The 11,057-nt window shown below is 40.4% G+C and overlaps 1 long non-coding RNA gene across 1 annotated transcript; it reads left to right on the top strand.

Moving 5' to 3' along the window:
• The first annotated feature begins 5,715 nt into the window (after positions 1-5,715).
• On the top strand, positions 5,716-7,803 carry LOC112564982. Its single transcript, XR_003099317.1, has 3 exons — positions 5,716-5,936; positions 6,531-6,552; positions 7,729-7,803. It is a non-coding gene; the product is annotated as an uncharacterized LOC112564982 (long non-coding RNA).
• The last annotated feature ends 3,254 nt before the right edge of the window (positions 7,804-11,057 follow it).

The raw sequence follows: 11,057 nt of genomic DNA, 5'->3' as shown, positions 1-11,057 counted from the left end.
GAGCAATGATGTGATCATTCGAGATAAGTTATAAGTGCTCGCAAGAAGAAAAAACTGATAGACAAACTTCAAAGTATTTGCTTTTCTTTTTCATTTAAATTCACACAACAGTGGATAACCCTTTCATGTACTCCACCTCCGCCTCAGCAACGTCTGGTCAAGGGACTGAACTAGCCCTCAGCCACGACGTCACAAGCAGAATGGAATGATGTTGCCTCCCCTGATCACGGTTATGTCACGTCAGGTCTTTCCTTTTTTTGTACACGAGCGTCCCGTGCTTCGTGCTGTCTACGGTATCTACGTTACAATAGACTATATAAACACTGCTTTTTCTCAGTTTAAATAACCAGACAGGAGCACAGTTGAGATCTTTAAAAAAAGAGTGAAATGCCTTGTGTAGGGGTTGACGCTATTCAGTATGGTCTGCACAAAGAAGGCGCCACCTCTAGGGGATGGGTGATAAGTCTCGGTCCAGCAGTTCCTTCTAAGTAGTTGACAAATAGAGAGAGTGAGAGAAAGAGAGCGAAGTCTTGTCAGAACAACCTTTTCAAAATATCTCATGATAATATCATGGTCTTTGGCATTGCGTCAGAAATTTGGATACGATAGAGACAGAATAAAGGTGGTTTGGGGTAAAGTCTATTGTTCCAATGGCTTCATTTACAGCCGTAGTTTTATGACAAAAGTTCATAGTCCAATCATACAATCCAGCGTCGATCGACACCACCCTCTATTATACACACAATCTCAACTCGGGAGATTTACATCTCGTGACTCAGGTATGTCTTCGTTCTTCGGTATCCCGGGCCTGAGTGAATTTCCACAACTCGTTCCCGCCTAAACCTACAGGTGAACAGTGTTCACCAAACACTTTCTGTAAGTTAACTTTTTCCTATGTAATATTTTCATACATTCGACATACACTTTTAGTCCGTGAGTCACAAAAGGGTTAAATATTCTAAAAACATGGGAGGCACGGACTGGTCCGTGATAAACACAGTAAACAACTAACTTGTCTTAGTCACAAAACTCTGGATTAGTACTTCACTTTCGTTGCAGTGTTGTGCAAAATAAATATTACTTTCTGATCTGAAGAAACTGTCATGTGCAGTACACATGGTGGTCAGCTGAGCAAAGTTGTTTTTTTTTTTTTTTTTTTTTTATATATAAGCTTTGTCGGCCTCAAATAATTTTTAATTAACTCTAATTTGAGCAAGGTCGACCTCCACAGGCTGCACAAAGTATCAAGGTCGATGATACTAAGTGGATAATATAATACAACTCTTGATAATTTATCCTGGCAATGAAGAGTCCAAGTTTGATAAAATTCATATTATTCTTGGAAAAGCTTCCACTATTAAGTCTGAGCTCGCGGGTCAAGCCTCGACGACGATCACCGATATTCTGTGAGCCTGAAAACGTTATTGAAATTCCATGTTGTAAAAAGACAGCAAAGCCTAAAAGTATCATTCATTTATTATTACTATAATAATAGGAATAATAAATACTTTTATTACCTAATATGATATCCCCTGTAAAGCGCTCACTAGTTCTTGCCTCCTACACACTTGCCAAGTTCTCTGAATGGTAGAACCGGACACACACACACACGCACACACACACACAAGGACATGTTTAGTCTTTTATTTTTACTTAATATACACACAAGCTCAAATTTCCCTGTGTACAAGACAAGTACAAACAAGTGACGTCATGCACTGAGCGGGATGTGATTGGCAGCTGTTGATTGACCAGTACCTGAGGGGTGGAGCTTATCCTGCATAGTACGGGTATTTGTTCACGTGACCATCTCACTTCAGTTCTGTACTAACGCCAGCTGAAGCTTTTATCCACAAAGTTGTGCCACACGATCATTCACTTTCATCACGTGCAGGTAAGCTTGGATTTTTCGGATTGTAAGGTTACTATGCTTTTTGCTAACGATTACAAGAATAAACTGATTTTAACAAAAATTATTTCCTTGGAGATTCTATAGTTACAGAGATGTTAGAGACCTCACTAAGACATTCTTGTGCGGGCGGCTATCTTACTTTCACTAACCCTCCGTTCAATGTGCATTAATATTAATTTTTATTGATATTAATTTTTCTGGTATATTAATTTTAATTACTAGACTAATTTTTACGGAATAGGTAAATGCTTCTACCTACCTCATGTTTTATTTATTTATAACTTCCTATTAAATTTTTGCATTGTTTATTTTATTTTATTTTCCAAATTCATTGATTGTTTACTTTTTACTGCTGGTGTTCTTTGACGTACATCCAAAATACAACGTAAATGGATCAAAGATTTAATTTTCTGATTTATTTGTTAAAGTAAGTAGAATCTAGCATAATGCGACACTTTCGCGTTAATTTGTTTTCATTAAAAAGCGAAACAGACCCCTTTGCTTTCCCTGTGTATGAAATAATGTTACACTGCTGTTAATGTGTAGTCGTTATTTATGCCTATATTGTCATACAACTTATGGTTGTGTGAAACAATTGACAAGCTACGACACAATCTTGTACTCACTTACCTGTGCATGAATAAATACTACAACATTAGGAACTCAAACAATATGAGCTGGTCTGATACCTTGGGCCATAATTTTATGACGAATGCATTAATGATTTTATTTCTTTATTTCTTTGGACAGGAATGGAGGAATGGGAGTTGCTGAACGAGCTGTCTGACCAACTACGATGGATGGTGAGCGTTTTGGTTGAAATGAGGGGCAACCTCAAGGCCAAGGAGAGAGAGTTTCAGCTCATGGTGGTCTCCAGCGAGCTCGCAGCATTTCATAAAAGTCAGGCCGTGATAATGGTCTACTCGTTCCTCAGTGAGACCTCACAGCTTCGCAAGCTTATCCGTCACTACCAGCGCATCATCAATCGCCTGAAAGAAAGCGACGAAGACGACAGCAAGCTGATGGAGGTTACCTTAAAGGACAGACTAGAAACTCTTGAGACAGATATAGAAAACTTTCAAGAACTCATGTTTGCGAAACTTTCTTTAGCAACACACAGAAATTAGGGACGCGGAAGACGGGGAGTATGTAGTACTGCATGATAGCATCATGCAGAACTCAGTGTAGTTTAAGACTGGGTTGTCAGGAACTACCCACCAGGCTAAGTGTGCAATGTGGCTTCCTATGCACCAGCCAAGGACTATATACTGATTCAGAATGTTTGTATTTAAAAAACTGAGCATCACACATCACAAACGATATTAAATTTTATTTCTTTCTCTTAACATTACATTCAAGATGTAATTAAACCTTTGTCTGAGCGTTCATTCTAAATAAAAAGCACGAAAATTGAAGTAACTTTGTTTTAATTTCTGTTAATTGTTCAGCACGAATATCTGTAGCAAAAGCACCGAGTGCAGCAAGATTCAGCACACACACACACACACTGATGTCGTGTGTAACTTTGCAGATGGGAGAGTTCATAACACGAATTTCGAAAAAAAACAAACCACAAAAGAAATGCGAGATAATTAAAGTAACCTATTATATGAAACTTGAAACCTTTTCGTAAACAAAAGAAAGAAAGAGTCGGAATTATAAGCAAGAAATGTGCGGGAACGGAGGACAGAAGGCAATCGACTAATTGTCTGCTGTCTACAAACATCACGACTTTCTGTGCTGTTTACAAACATCACAAACATCTGCGCAGGTCCCGGAGACCCTCTGGATGTAAGGGGCACAACAAGTACGGAACTAGTTACGCGTAAATTGTTATGAGTACTTTCCCTTTACCTATTGTAGCATTTACTGTGCCGCAGCATGAGATCAATATTTTAGAACAGTGGTGGGGAACTCTTTTTTTCTTCTTCCGAGGCCCCATTTCGATATTTGTAATATCCTTTACAGAACATAAAAAATTATCAACTTAAAAATTAGTCCGCTATATTTGGCCAAGCCATAGTTTCGCCACAGTATGTTAATATATTTATGTATACACTCCCAGCCTGGTTGGCCTTACTCCGAGCCACCGCTATAGGCAGAGGCCTGCGGGATTGTCAGCATGGACATATTTTTCATCCCGTATCCCATCCCATGTGCCTGTCCCATCCCGTCCCATCGTTCCCATGGTTCCTGTTTTGATGTGAGACTACCCATGGGAAATACAAATGTGTGCTGTCCCATCCATCCCATTGGGAGTTTCCCATGGAATCCATGGATGGACAACACTGTTGATTGTCATTCGTGGACACGTGCCCTCGTCACGTGTCACCGGGACATGGAATATCGGGCGGGATTCACTTAATATAAATTTGTTTTCTATTGAAAGAGCTCCAAGATTTACTGAATTTCAAGTCCCTCTTGTGGTTATTGTCTTTACAGGGCCAGACCAAACAATCTAGACGCATTACAGAACATTCGTAATTTACAAGATTAACAAATAAGCAAATATATTTTATTATTTCTATTGTAGCTCTCTGTGACACTGGCTGCATCTGTTGTTCCAATGTCGGACCATGGACGTGTATTTAGTTCGTGGTCGGATCGAATGTTCAGAGCACTAGAACTTGCGAGAAAAAGATCCCATTTAGGCTGTAACAGCAAATACATATTCAGGATAAAAGTTGTCTAAACACACGCTTATGAAGCAAAGCACTGCTTTGTACATGATAAAAAATGTTCTTCGCCCCAAAGGCAAAACTGAAATAAAAATAAAGAATTCTTTAAATCAGAAGCAGAAGGCTGTCACATCTTCCGATCAAGGCCAAGGGTCACGAGACAGGGTATCACACCTGGCCTGTCGCAGCACCGCCTGGCTCCCAAACCTCCCACCTCTGTTTGCGGGAGGATACAACGAAATAACTCGTTTGTTTTCATAGCTAACAGAGCGCGGGAGTGTTACGACCACTTCGTGTGAGATCGCTAGGAAGGTTTTATTTACTTTATCTGTCTAATGAGCTGGGTCGGATCTTAGAGACGAGCGGTCCGCCACACAACACTTTGCTGCCATGTGTTTGTTTCTCGCCGGAGTCTTTGAGGAGGCGAGGGCCAGTGAGAAGTCTGTCTATTGACTGCACTCGGCACATCTTTGACAGGCAAGTGCTATGACCCATTCCGATGAATTATTACAAAACAAGAGCTGTTTTTCTTAACTCTTAAACTAACAGGAACACGTCAAAACACATCGAAAGAAGACAAAACAGATCTAGGCGGGGTAACTCCGTTTTGTAAAGGGTCTACGATGTAATGCAGGTTATCACCCCTTGGTATGATGGAGCACGTCTTCTGTAAATATTGCCTTATTGTATCAAAGAAAAATGATGAGCGTTTTATTAAAAAAGAAAAACAAGTGCATTGTATGATAAAGGTTTGAAAACTACTTTTGTATGGCTTTCTCCATATTTGACGGAGGTCGGATGGCCTCTGGACTTCATTGCAAGCTAGACGTCCACTTAAGTACACTGAAGTCCTGCTCTACGGCTATCGTAACCAAACGGTAGGTGTTATTCTTTTATCGCTATGTTAGAAACAAAGTTTAAAGCAATGAAAAAACTGGTGATCAGAAAGGAAGAGAGAAAGAGATATCAGAACAATTAAAAAAAATAATAGTTTTAGCATTGGACTGTACATTTATTTCATTTCATCATTCACTTGAAAAAAAAAAAAACGGTTTCATTTTCGACAGTCTCAAGTTCATTTTATTCCATACACGGTATTTAGCCTCAATAATTAATAATTATAATGGTTATAAAGATTAATAAGTATTTGCTGCCCAAATACATTTAAAGAGAGTAAAAGAATACTTTTTTCCCATCTTAAAGAAATAGCACAGAGACTTATTATTTTTCGTGACATCAAGAAAATTCCATGTTCATTATGTTGTGTTTCAGCAGATTTGTCTTTCACACCTCCAGTCACCATGCCCGCTTTACCAGTGCTGCTGACTTTCGCAATTTCCATTAGTGTAAGTAAAAAAAAAAAAAAAAACAAAAAAAAAAAAAAAAAAAACAAAAAAAAAACAAACAAACAAAAAAAAAAAAAAAACCTTAGTTTTCTATCGCTTCCCAAAATTCTCGTCAAACGCTGATAAAACAACTTTTAAACGTCTTAGGAGCTATTCGAAATAAGTTTCTGATATTTGTCTTTCGATAGTTTGATGATGTTTGCTTTATCGCGTGGAAGGATATTCATAAAAACAGTTTGTAGTGTTCTCTATGAGATTTCATTCCACTTCTCACCTGAGCATCTTATGGTTAATGAATGCAGAGTGTGGGGAGGGGGACGAAATGAGAGATGGCAGGAGGAGACGACTGTTCTCCCGTCCTATCTGTTCTGAACAAGGGAAGTAAGCCGGTCTTCAGGGACGAACACTCGGCTTTAAGCCCCAAACACCATTGCCATCTTTATTTGTGAAATTGTCCGTGTAATTTAAATAAAGGGCTTACTAATTAAGAAAGTTTTCGTAAAAAAAAAAAAAAAATATTATCGACGCATCGGTATTATCCACACGAAAGCTGGAAAGTACAGCTAGGTACTGGAAATTTTTTTCCTGTTTCAGGTGGTCTCAGCACAAGTAGTCAGTAAGTACTAAGCAATTTTTCTTGTCTTGAAATCATTATTTTTTGTAAAGGCTCGTCAGCGTTTTTGTAGAATAACCTTTATTCTCTTAAGTACCAAAAGCAGGCGAGTCTAGGTTGGCAGGTACGATGGATTAATCCTGGTGAAATATGTTCATGTCGGCCACCAATAAACATTTTAAGTGACACTGATACAATTAAACACTTATTACTGTCTTCTATTACTTGCACTGTAATGTGGATATGTGTGCACTCAGTAGTGTTTCACTCAAACGTTTGTGCTGGTAACACTCCGTCTGACTGAACACGAGAAGGAAGCCAGTCTTCAGGGATGAACAGTAGCTTAATGCTGCACAAGCAATTTCTCTTCTGAGATAATTACGAGTTTTAATGAGTAAAAGAATCGGAGACAAACGTCTTGAGGCAGAAGCAATATTCCTGCCCCGGCATCGCGTAATCAATATAAAACAAACGCAAGGATGCAACTAAAAGAAAGAAATTGCCAGCCAAGCACCCTTGGCGGAAATGAGAAATCTCGAGATCTCATTACGTCAGAGATGGAGAAATGAGAGAATAATCGACCAGCAAGAAATATAAGAAAGTGAGACAACTGTGCAGACAGAGAGGAGGTTAGTCAGAGTCTAGACAACTTACATCTGACAGTTTTGATCAGCTTCCACCGCAGATGACTGTTCCTGTCGCAATGAGCTACCATAGAGCTTCAGGTACTCCACAGGGTACAGTTTTTTTGTAAACAGTTTAGAGAAAACAGAAGTGAAAAAACCAACCTTCTGAAAAAAATTAGCCCTGAACCAAAACAGTCTTACAAGCGATTCGCACAATGACGATCTTTCATCATGATTGATGTCAGTCGCCACTGAAGTTTCTACAGCAAGGAAATCTCGGGAAATTTGAAAAGGAAGCTAATGAAGAAAAGAACAGAGAAAATACAAATAAAAAATAAAAAGGAACGAGATTACGTAATAGTTTTAAATGTGTTACTCATAATAAAAAGTAATTTCCTGTAACGATGCTTGCAATCAATACATACAATCAATATTACATGACATATTTCCATGTTTATTCGCTTAAATTGAGAGAAGTTAAATCATTGATAACCTACGGAGGTAGGAAGCTGACTATTGCATACACAAGTGTACCTGGTTCCCCTCCTGACAGTCTTCCCTCGCTGCAAGACCAGTGAGCAGAAGATGGAGGTCATCTACGCCAACCCGACAACAAATCCTTACGACCTCTTCGCCACCAGTCGTCGATCCACGTGCGGAAAACGCGCCGGCACCACCACCGGAAACGGAACCTACGCAAATCCTTTACGTCATCAACGTGGACCTTAGCAACTGGGTTGAGCTCCCAGTCTCCGGACTGCGCGTTGTCGTAAGGCAGTGTTGGTCTTTAACATCACCTACGACAGACAGAAACAATTTTTGTTAGGAAACGGAATTTAAACGGTCACAGCTGTGTTCACTTTGTCACATTTGTCTTTATGTGCTGTCCACAGTTAAAAAGTTAATTACAAATTCACTAAGACGTTTTGTAACAAATGATGAGCAGCTGCATATTTTGTTAAGTGGGGAGCAGCTTCAGACTTCATTTCACCTTCGTTTTAGTTTTCAAGGAGGAGTACGAAAGCTTTCTTGCAATTGCTTCACACGAAACGGTTGGAATATGCATATTTATATATTTAGAGGCAGGAGTTAGTGTCCATTACGCCGCACTTTAAAAGGTGTTACAATCTTACAAACATTTACTACTAAGAAGCCCCCTTTGTCCTAATATGCCTGAGAGTATTGAAGTGTGCCCAGTGTGCGCCATATCAGGCAAAGTGGTCACCTGACATTTGTTTAGGGGTGAGAATAAAGAGAATAGAGAGAGATTTTTCTCGGTGCCGGTCTCCTCTCCCTCCTATTGTTTTACTTGTCCTCAGCCCTCTGTGGAGTCAAGTACCCATTCCTGACAGCTGGATTGACTGGGGTAGGTGGGGGAAACGTTTGTTGCACCTCCTGATTATCGAACCGCTTTGGTTTAGAACGCATTGGCGTGCGCAGAAACACCTGTCTTGGGGTTGCGAAGTGATTATTCCTTAATTACGAACAGGTAGGTGTGAGCAGCAAGGCTTTTCCAAGTAAATACCTGCGCTGTGTGAGGTATTTTCTGACTTCAGAAAACCGGTGCTGACACCTACACAATTTCAATCTCGGTTGTCTCTCTTGTGACGGACTGACCCTAATGACAAGGACTACACATTCAGCTGCAACCTCAACCTACCGACTACCACCGTTTCGCCTTCAATTATTGTAAGTAACCTGTCGGATGCTTCTTGTTAGTCCACTGAGATCTGGTGTGTGGCAGTACAGTTGTCACGTGGCAGCCCATGCAAGCAGACACGAAACCATCAATGGAGAAAATACAACAAAATCATTTTTTTTTAAAGAACATTGGTTATTTAACAGACAACATTTAACAGTCGACTTCAGTTAGTTACTATCCCGCAGACAGTGGAACGCGAGCTCCTAGAATTAGGAAAAAATTACTGAGACATTCTCAAGAAAAATTCTGTAGGTGTCCGTAACAAGACATTTTAATAAATTTATTTGCCATCATGATTTATTATCGACTTTCTATTTTTAAAAAATGCAAGGGTGTCGTACCCCCGTGACTAGCAAAAAGTCTTGAAATAGAGTTGCAGTCCGCTCTCACACATTCAACACCTTTTACTCCTCGACGTCAGCAATCGAGTACCGTCCGCCAACTTACTCTGTGCCTTGCCCGGTCCAGTCTCTCTTCACCTACGGAGCAGACTCTCAACGCCCCGGTGACGTATACGCGGCAGCAAGGAGGCCACGTGCTCGAGGTCAGCAGGTCAGGGTCAGCCGAGTGTGCTCTGGTGATCCTTACATGTTGCAGATCGACGTCAGCTAGCACACCACAGACTGTGGGATGATGGTTAGTAAAGCTGGATGAGAAATTGCTGGTGACGAGAGATGAACTATTTTTAATATCAGCGACTCGTACTAGATGTTTGGCTAGGTCACTCTCGGCTTATTCTTTTCTCCTTATCGTTCTTTTCTGTCTTCATTTTAAATAATCAACCACCAAGGACTATATTTAAATGATTAGCTTCATAGGTGAATTATAGCAAGTTATCGCCTATAAAAAATAAACGAAAGTAATTCTCTTCGCCTCATTGCTAATTGTCACCTAGTTACCACCAGTTTGAGTGTGCCAAGATGCACAAGATTTAACTCGCGGGTGGGTTTAATCTAGACCAAACTCATGGTGTTTCTGCTGTGTGAATAAAAGACAAAAGAGATTGTGGCGTTTTCAGAAAATTAAAAAAAAACTAAAAATTAAAAATGTGTGGTTTTTTTTTGGAAAACAGTCTGAGAAAGTTTCATTTTCTGCACTTCATTTGCTGCTGTAACTCTAGGCAGCGAGTAATCCCAGTTTATACCCTTGCCTGCTCTCCCTCCCATCACCACGCTCACCCCAACACCTCTACAACTACCAAAGACATTGCAGCACCAAACTGTTACTTCTTTTCTTGTTCCTGCAGCATCCACAGCTGCACTCTTTTCTACAAACCCTACCCCAGGTCGACTCTCTCTGGAGGCTTGACCGACTGTTTACTCTTGTGTAACGCCCTCGCCTGGATCCCAAGCAACCTACTCCGTTCTGATTCGCATCTGTCATGCAAATTCCCTGTGTCGATATCCTGCTTGACGTCAGCATTCCTCCACCTGAATTTATCGGCTTTCGGCAAACCCCATGGTCGTCAGGCTCTGCACTGCCCGCGCTCCCGCGAGGCAGGTTGACTGCCTCAGTCCGCACCCTCGGTCATCGTTAGCTCTGTCCAACTACTCTTTTTACTTCCAGCCTCCTTGATCTTCTCTAAGTTTTTTTTTTTTACAGATGAATCATGGGTCTTTTTATACCCACGGTACTGTGCGTTGAAAAGTCGCTTTGCATTTGATCTCGCTATTAAAGGGGCAAGAAACGCATACACAAAAGAATACACAAAGATCAAATTTAAAAAAGAGAATCTCACACCACATACAAGCGCACTGCAACAAACATGTAAAATCTATTTTTCAATCTCCCCGAGACCCTTATCAGCTACTCACTAGCAGCTTTATAACGACTTTTCAGCTCAACGAGAAGCTAGATCATACAATGCCTCACCAATGTTCATGGGAGCTAAAGCAGTTCCTGTCACCTGGGACTGTGATCCACAACTCTAAAAACTGAACAACATATTCGCCAAAGAAAGGGTTCCCTAAATGTATACTCGAAAGGACACAAATCTACCCTTAGTACGATTGGTCTTATACGGTCACAAGATCTGGAACAATATGTCAATCTATAACACTGTATTACTAACTACGTGTAATGTAATAACACACTTTGTAATGTAGGCACCATCGACGATAGCCGCTCATAGACATTTTTTCAACGCATCTTCCTGTCTGCACGTCGCTGACGACAGATGA

The sequence above is a fragment of the Pomacea canaliculata genome, linkage group LG5, assembly GCF_003073045.1.
Source record: "Pomacea canaliculata isolate SZHN2017 linkage group LG5, ASM307304v1, whole genome shotgun sequence".
Lineage (NCBI taxonomy): Eukaryota > Metazoa > Mollusca > Gastropoda > Architaenioglossa > Ampullariidae > Pomacea > Pomacea canaliculata.
Note: the sequence above shows the minus strand (reverse complement) of the source record. Positions and strands in the feature narration are given on the sequence as shown.